We start from the raw sequence: 11,522 nt of genomic DNA, 5'->3' as shown, positions 1-11,522 counted from the left end.
GTCACCATGTCTTCTCTTTTTTCTGTTTCCCTCCCAAGGCTCTGGCTGTCAGGGCCTCGGATGGAAGAGGTGAGGTGGATGGACACACACACGTACAAACACACACACACGGCATCACACATACAGCATCACACAGACCCACAAACAATCATGCAGAGATCATGCCACTGTCACTCACCCAGACAGATATGTACAGTCATGGGACACCTAGAAACACACAGGTACACAGATTCAATCTTAGCAGGACATACAGATACAAAAGCACACACACATACTCACACAGGCTTGCAACCTAGGACATATGACCACAGATACTGGATGACACAGAGATGTTGGCCTACAGACAGATCCAGTCAGGGCTTCCTGACCCCCATGAACCACCAAGACTATCCCTGAAGCCCTTGAACCAATATCCTTTTCCTCATGGCCTCCTTCCCAGACCTCTGCTGCTTCCCAGACCTCCCATTCCCACTCTACCAGGCAGTAAACATCATGTGGGTGGCTAAGATTCAGACTCAGAAAAGAAAAGGGCAGCTGACTGATCCTACCATTAGAAATAAACTCCATCAAAACCTACCCATCCCATGTCCCTTCTACCTCAATGTGCAAAAAAAAAAAAAAGTCATGGTGAAAGGGAAGGATTTCAGGTTAATACTTTGGAGTGAATATTGAGTGACTTGATTAGACATGTTTCTTCTGACCCTGGAGGACTGGAGGGAGGGATGGAGATTCAGAACAGCTGAAATGCTCCTGACAACCTTAAGGGGAAAGGATTTGAAATGTTGGTAGGATTAAGCACTTGAAACTGGAAAGGCCCTCTGAGATCACCTGGTCTGCCCCACCCCCTTCACTTTATAGATAAGGAAACAGAGCCAGAGAGGGGAAGTAACCCACCTGCCCTGAATCACACAAGTAGTAAGTGACAGAACAGAGATTAGAACCCAGGTCCTCTTGAATCCAAATCCCAAACTTGTTCCCTTCACGACATGTAAAGAACCCCACCACTATTGCTAACCCAAAAAACAGTTCACCCCAGAAATCTCAGGAGTGAGCTTCCCAGCTACTACTCTCTTGGTCTGGAAGAAACAGAGGTCAGGGCCTAGGAGAAACCATAAAAATGTCACTAGATATTCAGATGCAATTAAAAGGAAGGGTTTCCATAATTCTAGTACCAATGGCAGATGAGAAGAAGCCTATGTTTCTAGGAGCAGAAAACAATAAGATCCAAGGCGGACAAGGCATCCATCCAGGGGCAGGTTAGGAGAAGCTGAGTGTCAAGAGACAGGAAGATCACTCGGATGTCGAAGAGAGAAAATGAGATTCTTAGGAAGATTGAGGCTAGCTCCCACAACCACAGAATCCTGGAAGTTAGAGTCAAAAGGGATTTCACCGCTTGAGTCTACTCCACACCTGAACGAGAGTCCTTCTGAATATCTGTAGTGAGCGAGTATCTAGCCTCTGCCTGAAAACCCCCAACAAAAAGGAGTCCATCTCCTCCTAACACAACCCTTTCTTCTTTAGGGCAATTGTTGTTGCAGGGGAGACAGTTTCTGAGCAAGTTTTTAGCCCAGAAAGCCCAGGACATAATCAGAGAAAGAAAGAAGTCAATAGCAAGGGTTACACTGTAAGAACAACCCTTTACCATTTCTTAAGTGTGAGTTTCCTTGATTAAACACCATTGACCAGCATTGATGGACCATATCCCTGGTGGTCCCCAAAAAGCCCATGAGCTCTGAGGGGACCCAGGAGGGGAGCCACTTTGTGTAATGCATCGCTTGCACCTTTACCAGAGGTGCATGTACCCTCCTGCCCTCCCCCACTGACCTCAGCATTTTGTAGCAGAGATACAAGTCAGTTCAAAAAGACTTTAAGACCTAGATGAGCAAGCAGAGATTCATATTCTCCAGGTACACATGGACACAAAGAGGCTATCGTTTGAGACCAGAAGCATCTTTGAGGTCAGTGATCCCTGACAACAGAGAAAAGAGTTGGTCATGGCTTAAAGGGGAATCCGTCTCAAGAGTTGCATTACAGAGAAGACTCCAGGAGGGGGAATAAACATCAAGACGTTATAATACCAGAGATGCTCACTGACTTTGCCACACATGTTTGCTCTCTGCTTGCCTCACCACCATTTTATTCCAAGTTTGCGCCCCCTCTTCCCATGTACATTGTATATATTTGTGGAAGATTATTCCATGAGTTTTCATGAAGGGAGGGACAGGGAATGCTTTATGTCTACTTTTCTTAGTTCATGCCTTCTCTATGAGTTAGTTGTGTCTACTAGCCAGTAGTAAAAGGGAAACTCACAAGTAGGGGCTCATCATCTAAGAAATATAGTTCCACGGGGTCCCCTAGAATTTATAAGAATATATTGTCCTCTAGGAATTCATCCATGATGGTGTTACAGTGAAACTTTTCCTGACATCAAGTCTAAATATCTACCTTTGCAACTTCAACCCATTGTTTCTGTTTCTTCTCTCTGCCAAAGAAAACAAGTCTCATCCCTCTTCAGTATGATATTCCTTCAAATACTTGAAGAAAGCTATCATATCTGTTGTAAATCTTCTCTTATCCATACCAAGCATCTCCAATTCCATCTGCAAATGGCATGAACTTGAGGCCCCTGATGGTCCATGTCACCCTCTTCTGGACACTTTCCAGCTCATCGAAATCTTCCTTACACAGTGGTATCCAGAACTCAATATAGTACTCCAGAAATGGTCCAGCTAGGACAAGGGGCAAAAATATTATCACTTATTTCTTCCTGAATGCTATCTATACCTCTCAATGCACCCCAAGCTCACATGAGCTTTTTTGGCTGCCACATCACAGATGACTGATCATTGAGTTGACAATCCACTAATATCCCTTAATTTTTTCAGACCAACTGCTATCTAGCCATGCTTACCCAATCCTGTACTTGTGAGGTTGATCCTCTAAACCCGAGGTAAGAACTGGCATTAGCACATATTGAATTTCCCCTTATTAGATCTATTCCAATCTTTGAGCCTGTCGAGATCTTTTGACTCCCAGACTCTATCCTCTTCTTTATGAATTGCTCCTCACAGCTTGGTGTCACTTGAAAACTTGAGAGTGAGTCACTGATCAAAAATGTTAATAGCTTAGGCTTAAGTCCAGAATCATGGCACTCTACTGGAGACTTTCAGCTAAACTGACACCTACCTATGTCTGGCATTTCCTCTCCCTCAGCAGTGGCAACGTAGATGTGGTCTCTGGGAGTTGAGAAGACCCCAGTTTTCCAGTCCTCTACACTTACTCTGTACAGATGCACTAATGCTTGTTTATCACTGGTAGAAGGCAGTGATTCACTTTGAGGCAGTGACTGTTCCATTTTTGGTTTTGTATCCCCAGGCCCTAGAACAATGTCTGCTGCATAGTAGGTACTTAAGAAATGTTTGTGGAATTGATTCCAGGACAGGTATTATCCCCATCTTGCTGACAGGGACATTGGAGCCCCTGACCTCTCCACAGCCACAAAGTTAGTAAGCAATGAACCCAAGATTTGTACTCAGGTTTTCTGCCTTCCATCAAGGTCATCCCTCTGGAACGATGAACTTCAAATTTTTTAGGTCATGCATCCCTATCCATAGAAAATGTCTGAGCACACATCCCAATGAATGTATATTTAATTATAAGTAATATAATTACCATTGTCCTAACACATTGTGAACAATCACACTGAAAAAGAGAAATTAAAAAGCATGAAATAAAGGTGATACAAACAATACCTGAATAATTTTTATTCTATGTTATTTATTAATGGTACAAAATACTTTCTTGCTCTCCACTAGTCAAGTCAATACTCACTTAAGAAGTGCATACTGTATGTCAGGTACTGGGCTAAGCACTGGAGATAAAAAGAAAGGCAAAAAACACAAAAAAACCAGTCCATTCCCTGAAAGAGCTCACAGTCTAATGAGGAGACAGCACCCAAGCATCTATGTAAAAATAAAACATAAACAAAGCAGATTGGAGACAGTCAAGAGAGGCAGGGCATCGGTAGTAAGAGGGATAATGGATGGACTTCCTGTAGAAGTGGGATTTCAGCTGGGACTAGAAGGAAGCCAGAGAGAGCAAGTGGAGGAGATGAGAAGTGAGACCGTTCCAGGCATGGAAGACAGCAAGAGAAAGTGTGTGGATTTGGAAGATGGGAGTGTCAAGTGTGAGGAACAAGAAAGCCAAGGTTGCTAGACTAGGTATGATGAGGAGGAGAATAAAATGTAAGAAGTCTGGAAATTTAAAAAGACTCTGGGTTATGAAGAGTCTCAAAAACCAGAGGAAGGGTCTTACACTTAGGGAGTCAATGGGATTTATTGAATAGCAGAGTGATCTGGTCATATCTGCCCACTGGCCACTGAGTGGAGGATGGGCTACAGTGAGGAAGAAAACCCTATCAGACTGTTGTCCCAGTATAGGAGGGAAGCAACAAGGGCCTTTCACTAAAACAGCTCATTAATCATAAGAATATTTTTGCAAGAGCAATGTGGTTACATCTGTTTCATCATTGTGAACGTCTTGGTTTAACATGATGTGATAGCAATTGGAAGGTCTGGCTACAGAGGAGACAGATACCTCAAAGAGATATGTAGATATAAATGGAAATGTATCATGAGCTAAGTTTACTACATCATGCTACTTGCTACTCCATCCCCTCCACTCATAATGCAAAGGTTTTTATTAAAATTTGGATAGTAAGTTTTCAGTTTCCCCAAAACCGATGAATTGTTCTTGCAAAGTTATCAGAGGGTGCTGCATTTTTTTAGATTTATTTAAAATGGGTTCAAAATCCACTGAAACTCTTCATTTGGAAGATGTTCAAATAGGCTAGAAAATTCTGTTTCCACGTATTTTTTGAGTAGATATGAAAGTTTATATAGATAACAGGTTTGTATCATCTGGAAAAAAAACCTTAGGTTTTACATGTATCTCTAATTATGATGGTCTCACGTGATTCTCGGCTAAAATCTCAAGCAACAACATATGTTTAGGATGAGAGTTGTTGCTGAGAGTAAAGACCTTTGCAGCACATCTCTCTGGTAAAAGTCTCATTTCCAAGCTATAAAGGACCTGATTCAAATTTGTAAGCCTAAGAACCATTCCATAAATGGGAAGGCCATCATCAGGCAGTCTCAAGGTGGGGAGTTTCAAATAATATTTCTTTTTTTAAATATATAATGTATTTATTTCAGTTCTTAACATTCACTTCCACAAGAATTTGAATTGAAAATTTTCTCCCCATCTCTTCCACCCCCAACCCAGAACAGCATGCCCTCCATCTACCCCTTCCTCCAGACTGTCCTCCCTTCTATTACCCAACCTTCTTTCATCCGCCTTCCCCTCTATTTTTCCTGTAGGACAAAATAGATTTCTATACTCCATTGTCTGTATAGCTTAATTTCCAGTTGCATGCTAAAACAATTTTTAATATTCATCCTTAAAGCTTTGAGTTCCATATCCTCTTCCCCCCATTCACTGAGAAAACAAGCAATTCAATACAGTTTATACATGTGTAACAATGCAAAGCACTTCCATTATAGTTATGTTGTAAAAGACTAACCACATTTCCCTCTGTCCTATCCTGCCCTCAGTTTATTCCATTCTCTCCCTTGACCTGTCCCCCAACAATAGTGTTTGCTTCTGATGATCCCTTTCCCCAATTTGCTGTCCCTTCTATTATCTTCCCTCTCCTATCCCCTTCCCCTTGCCTTCCTGCAGGGTGAAATAGATTTCCATACCTAAGGGAGGGTGTGTTATTCCCTCCTTAAGCCAAATCCCATGAGAGTCAGGCTCACTTATTTCCTTTCATCTCCCCCCTCTTCCCCTCCATTGTAAAAGCTCTTTTCTGCCTCTTTTATGTGAGATGATTTGCTACGTTCTTCCTCTCTCTTTCTCTTACTCTTACATTCCATTCAACGGCAAATTTTATTTTTATGTATTCTCCCTTCATATTCAGCTCACCCTATGTTCTCTGTCTATGTATATTATATATACACACATATACATATATACACATATGCATACACATGTACATATACATACCTACACATACATAATACACACATACCTACATACCCATACACACCTACATATATGTTTTTGAGGTCATGATTTCATGCCCCGAAGCCTGCTCCAGTCCTGTCCATGCCTCATGACCCAGGCTAGGCTGCACTTGCCTGTGAGATAGACCTTTCCTACTGTCCTTCCAGACTATCTTGGGCTGAAAATCTCTTTCACTCTGTTGTTTTGTGGCTTCTGCTGCTCTGGAATTTGCTTAGAGTCATTTTTATAGGTATTTTATGGGTTATGGGGGGAGAGCTAGAGCAGGTCTGTCCTTCTACTCTTCCATTTTGCCTCTGCCCTCCAAATAATATTTCAAATAATCATGATCATTTATGAACTCATGGGTTGACTTCTTGCTGAATCAGAAGAGATCCCTGATACCAGGAGTAGGAGACATGCCAGCTTGGCTGTTTTCTTGCTTTTCATCTATGCCCATATTCTTAATATCCTCTTCAATCTACACTATCTTAACAAGAGTCTTTTTGAGATTCTGGTTCCATTTTATGAGATTTGGTTTAGTTAAAACTAGATGATACAATTCATACATCTACTTGATTGGCAGTACCTTGCAATTCACTGAAGGCAAACAATTAAGACTAGGCACCACTATCAAACCCCTTTGCACAGTGGGATTCTCACTTTCTCCTAAGAATTCTGAGAATACACACTAACATGTTACTTTCTGACATATGGATCAAGAGAGGGAGAACTGGCATGCCATTTATATTAGTCAAATCTAATTTTTTTCCTCTTTAAGAAAAATCAAATAGAAATCCTAATTCTTTCTTCCTCAGCTCCAGGGCACTGGCTTGCCCACCCACCCACCCCAAGATGCGCCCACCCCACCTAGATGACTAGGAGGCTGGATCACACTGCAGATAAAGATAAAGATCAAAGGTAGCATTAAAACCCAGGTCTTCCCAATTCCAAGACCAGAAGTCAACCCACCATACCACCTCCCTCCCAGAGTTGTCTGAATTCTCTTGTGCCACTAACATTTTGCTGCATTTGTGTCTTTCTATTAGCTTGAAAAAGTGAACTGTCTCCAAAGCTTTGAATATCTTTGGATGCGACAGATTTGAGCTATAATGATATATCTAGTAATGCAAGTCAATCTGCATTCATTCCTAGGTGCACACATGTACACACACACACACACACACACACACACACACACGCATACACACACACATATTGGCAGAGGAGGCCTGCAGTCAAGAGCTGAGTTTGAATCCTTCCTAGAGTAAGACACTTAAACTCTGAGCCTCAGTTTCCTGCCTCATTTTTAAAATAAGAGGATTAGACTCAACAGCCCCTGAGGTCCCTCTCAACCCTGAGTCTTTTCCCCTGTGTTCTCTGGACCTCTGAGAAGTGCCAGACTCCATGGGAGCCAGATTGGGATGGTAGCTAAGCCTAGAGGAGTGACTCCAACCCAGAGACCTGGGATCAGCAGTGAGGAGCATCCTTACTCTTCTCAGGGGTACCCAGTAACCAAACTACCCCATACACAGTAACAAGCACTTATTAAACACCTACTGCATGCTGGACACTGCACTTGATGCTGAAGGTACAAATACAAAAATGAAGTCGTGCCTGCCTTCCAGGGGCTCACATCTGTCAAAGGCAATGAACTCAGAGCAGACTCTTCCATTGGGGGAGGGGGAGCCAAGGAATGTGGTCAATGCAGGAATTTGTTTTTCTTGGCTAGTGGTGATTGTAACAGGGGAAAATGTTTTGCTTTGCTTGATTTTCCAGTGGGAGGAAGAAAAGAATGCATGTGAAAATAAAATAAAATTTAATCTTTAAAAAAAGGATAAACCTCTCATGCCTGGTGGACGGAAACATCAGGCTAAGGCTCCCTGCACAGACAGGAAGGGAAACTGCTGCTTCTTCTTGAACATATTTCATCAATCTGGATACAAAATATGGACAAAATAAATACAAAAGTAAGCTCAGGAAGGGGAGCAAGACACAAGGATCTGGGGGCGTGATGGGGATTGAGAAAAGCCTCATATAATTGGTCGATCACCTAGCATTTATTAAACACTTACTGTGTGCTTGGCACTGTGTCAGTGGTGATGGTCTTTGATCCAAGGTTTGAAGGAATCTATGAAGCAGAAGTAAGAAAAGAGGGCACCCCAGGCATGGGAGTCAGTCTTGGCAAGGTCTGAGAAGAAAAAGGGCTGAGAGCTAGAGTCAGGCTTCCATATCCAAGACCACAGTTCTTTCCACCAGTTCTGTCATTGGACATTGACACAGAACTTTCACTTTTACAGAGCACCATTCAGGTATTTTTAAATTTCAGGAAAACGCCAAACACCTACTATGTGCCAGACTTTGTGCCAAATGTTGAGAATATAAAGTCAAAAACATTCTACAAAAGGAGAGAATATATATGGTGTATGAATATATGTATTAAATACTAAATAAAGATTTTGTAATGAAAGGGAGGCTCAAGAATCTGGGGGAAATCAGGAAAGACATCCTGTAGGAGACGATGCTTGAGTTGGCTTTTGAAGGAAACTCAGATGGATTCTAAAGGAGGTGAGGATGGGATGCTTCCCAGACATGGGGGTCAGTCAGGGCAAAGGCACATAGGTGGGAGGTGAAGAGTCTTCATAAAGATCATTGTGCCGTAAGTACTACAGGGTCTAATATTTCCATTTCCCATTTAGGAAAACTGAGGCTTAGAAATATTAAGCAACTTTCTCATGGCCACAGAGCTAGTTTCAGGGGTAAAATTTTAACCCAACTATTTCCTAACTGCAAGGCCTGCTATGAAGCCCTCTCTCAGTCTTCCACCCACTGATTAACCGTTAGGCTAAGACATGAAAGGGGGAGAGGAGAAGGTAACACTTGTCTACTCGCTGGTCTCTCCACTTTTCCTCTCCTGCTGCCCCTTTGTCTTACTCCCCTCTAGCGCTATCCTCCCCCCTTACACCTCTTCTGGCCCCACTAAGAAAGAAATGCAGACTATCAAAGACGATGGGACCCTCTGAAAGCCGCAGGCCAGGTGGTTGACTTGGGCAGGAGGCAGAGCTCTCGAGAGGAGTCAGCTTTGAAAACCAAGTCGGGGAGCTGAGAGATCGAATCACTCTTTCTGTTCTTCTAAAGAGTTTTCCAGCCCCATTCTCACACCTCCAATCAGTTTGTCTGACTGACTCTCGCAAGCAGTGGAAAAAAAAAGCGAGATTATTTTGCTCAGAAAGATTCAACTGATACCCTATTGATGAGTGGGCGGCACTTCTGCTTACAAGACAGCTTCTCTATGCCAACTTGCGTACAATATTTTTATTAGCACTTCCTTCCCATGCCCTTTGAAGCAAGTTGCCCTTGCGAATCTTGTTTTGCATATAGGGGAACTAGGGCTTGGAGGAGGGGGTAAGCAGTGTAAATGAGACTGGAGAAAGATGTGGCCAGTCCAAAGCCACATGGCTGTGGAGACTCAGAACTCTCATCCACCATCTTGGCATTTGCAGACTGAGGCAAAGAAGTCCAGTTTCTCCTTCATGCCCCCTGGCATGACCCCTCAGTAGAAAATCACCAAGATGAAGTTGGGGGTGTTTGAGGAACAGCCCTAACCTTTGAGGATAGTGTCATGGAAAACAGTTACCATGCTCTCTCACTTAGCACCTTTCCCCACCTTGGCACCACTGTCAAAGAAAACTGGGCTAAATGTGTCAATGGTCTGATACAAGGTGAACTTTATTTTATCCTTCTGGGAGTCCAGAATCTTGGCATTCTCCTACACAGCCAGGTGGTACAATGGAGAGCACTAGATATGGGGTTAGGAAAACTTGAGTCCAAATCTGGCCTCAGACACTAACTAGTTGTGTGATACTGGTCATGTCACTTAACCTTGGTCTATCTCAGTTGCCTCATCTGTAAAACAGGAATAACAGCAGCATCTACCTTCCAGGTGTCCTGAGGATAAAATGAGATAAAACTTGTAAAGTGCTTTGCAAACCTTAAAACATCCTATTAGCTATTATCATTACTTTATTATGTGATTATTGAGAACCAGATTCTGCTTGCCCTTTGGCTAGGGCATGCCCCAAACCCTTTCTTCTCAGTCTCTTCTCTCTTCCCCCTCAGAAAACACAAACTGTTTTCTAGTCCATCCTTAAGCTTCCTTTGGGACCTGACTGAAGTGCCCCCTCCTACAGGAAGCCTGTCCTGATGCCCCCAGTTGTCCTTGCAGTGAAGCCTCCTATATCTGGACTCTTATTAAGCTCCTGGAGAGCAGGGATTGTCTTGCTTTTCTCTCCACATTCCTCATACTGAGTACTTGATAAATGCCTTTGGCACATGATAAATGTTTGACAAATTCATTTTCCTTTATTCCTTATCTAGCACATGTGCTCCTTGAGGACACAACCTAACTTTCCTATTGTCTGTTTCCCCAGTACCTAGCCCAGTGCCTGACACAGAGTAGGAGCTTTACAAATGCTTACTGGGTTCAATTGCACTTTTTCTCTCTATCCCTTATTTGAAGGAAGGAATTGTTGGAAATTCACCAAGAACCCTAAGTCTGAGGCCCCTAATGACAGCCATTCTGAAGATTCTCTCCCTAGAACCGTGCCTCTTTCTATGTTCAGAAGCCTCTTGCTGGGCCATTGTGCTTCTGTGAGGGTGGGGAAATTAAACTTCTTTAGTCCTCAATCTGTGATCTTTAAAAATACTCCAGATGAGCCGTGTGAGTCCACGTTGGGTCAACTGCTCACTGGGCAGGACTTGGCTTCCCTTAGTATCCCACACCTTCAAGGCACTCACGTTTCCATTGCGAGTAACCACAAGAAGCATTTAGGGGTTGAAGATATGAGACCTGAAGAAGAGGAGACTTGTTGGGTCTTTGACAGCTGCTCCAAGGGCTGCCAAGTGGAGAAGGGATTAGCCTCATTCAGCTTGGCCCCTGGGGCAGAACTAAGGACAAGAAATGGAAGACACCCAGGGAGATTTTTTTATGAAAAAACTTGCTAACACTGAGAACTGTTCCAAAGGGAAAGAACTGGTTGAGAGAGAGGGAGCTTCTGTTCTCCAGAGGTCTCCAAACAGAGGCAGACGAGCCCTCTGTAGGGAAGGCAGAAAAGGTACTCTAATTCAACCGGTTTCTTGGGTGCCTTTCAGTTCCTAAGACTGGGTGAACCTGTGCTGCTTTGATGTTCTTGACCCAAGGCCAGCCCTGCATTCCTGCATCTTCCATCTGCAACCTGGCCAACCCTGGCACCGTGTCATGCCATTTATCACAGGACTCAGGGAACTGAGATGGTGAGACTGTGCACCCAGAGACCGTGATATATGAGATCAAGCCTGATAAAGAGAAGACTGGGGGGGGGGTCATATGACTCTCCTCACATATTTGGGGGGCTGTTTGTGGGAGAGGGATGTAGCTTGTGCCATTTGACCCCAGAGGACAGGACCAGGAATAACACATGGAA

Source organism: Notamacropus eugenii, chromosome 6, assembly GCF_028372415.1.
Source record: "Notamacropus eugenii isolate mMacEug1 chromosome 6, mMacEug1.pri_v2, whole genome shotgun sequence".
Classification (NCBI taxonomy): domain Eukaryota; kingdom Metazoa; phylum Chordata; class Mammalia; order Diprotodontia; family Macropodidae; genus Notamacropus; species Notamacropus eugenii.
Note: the sequence above shows the minus strand (reverse complement) of the source record.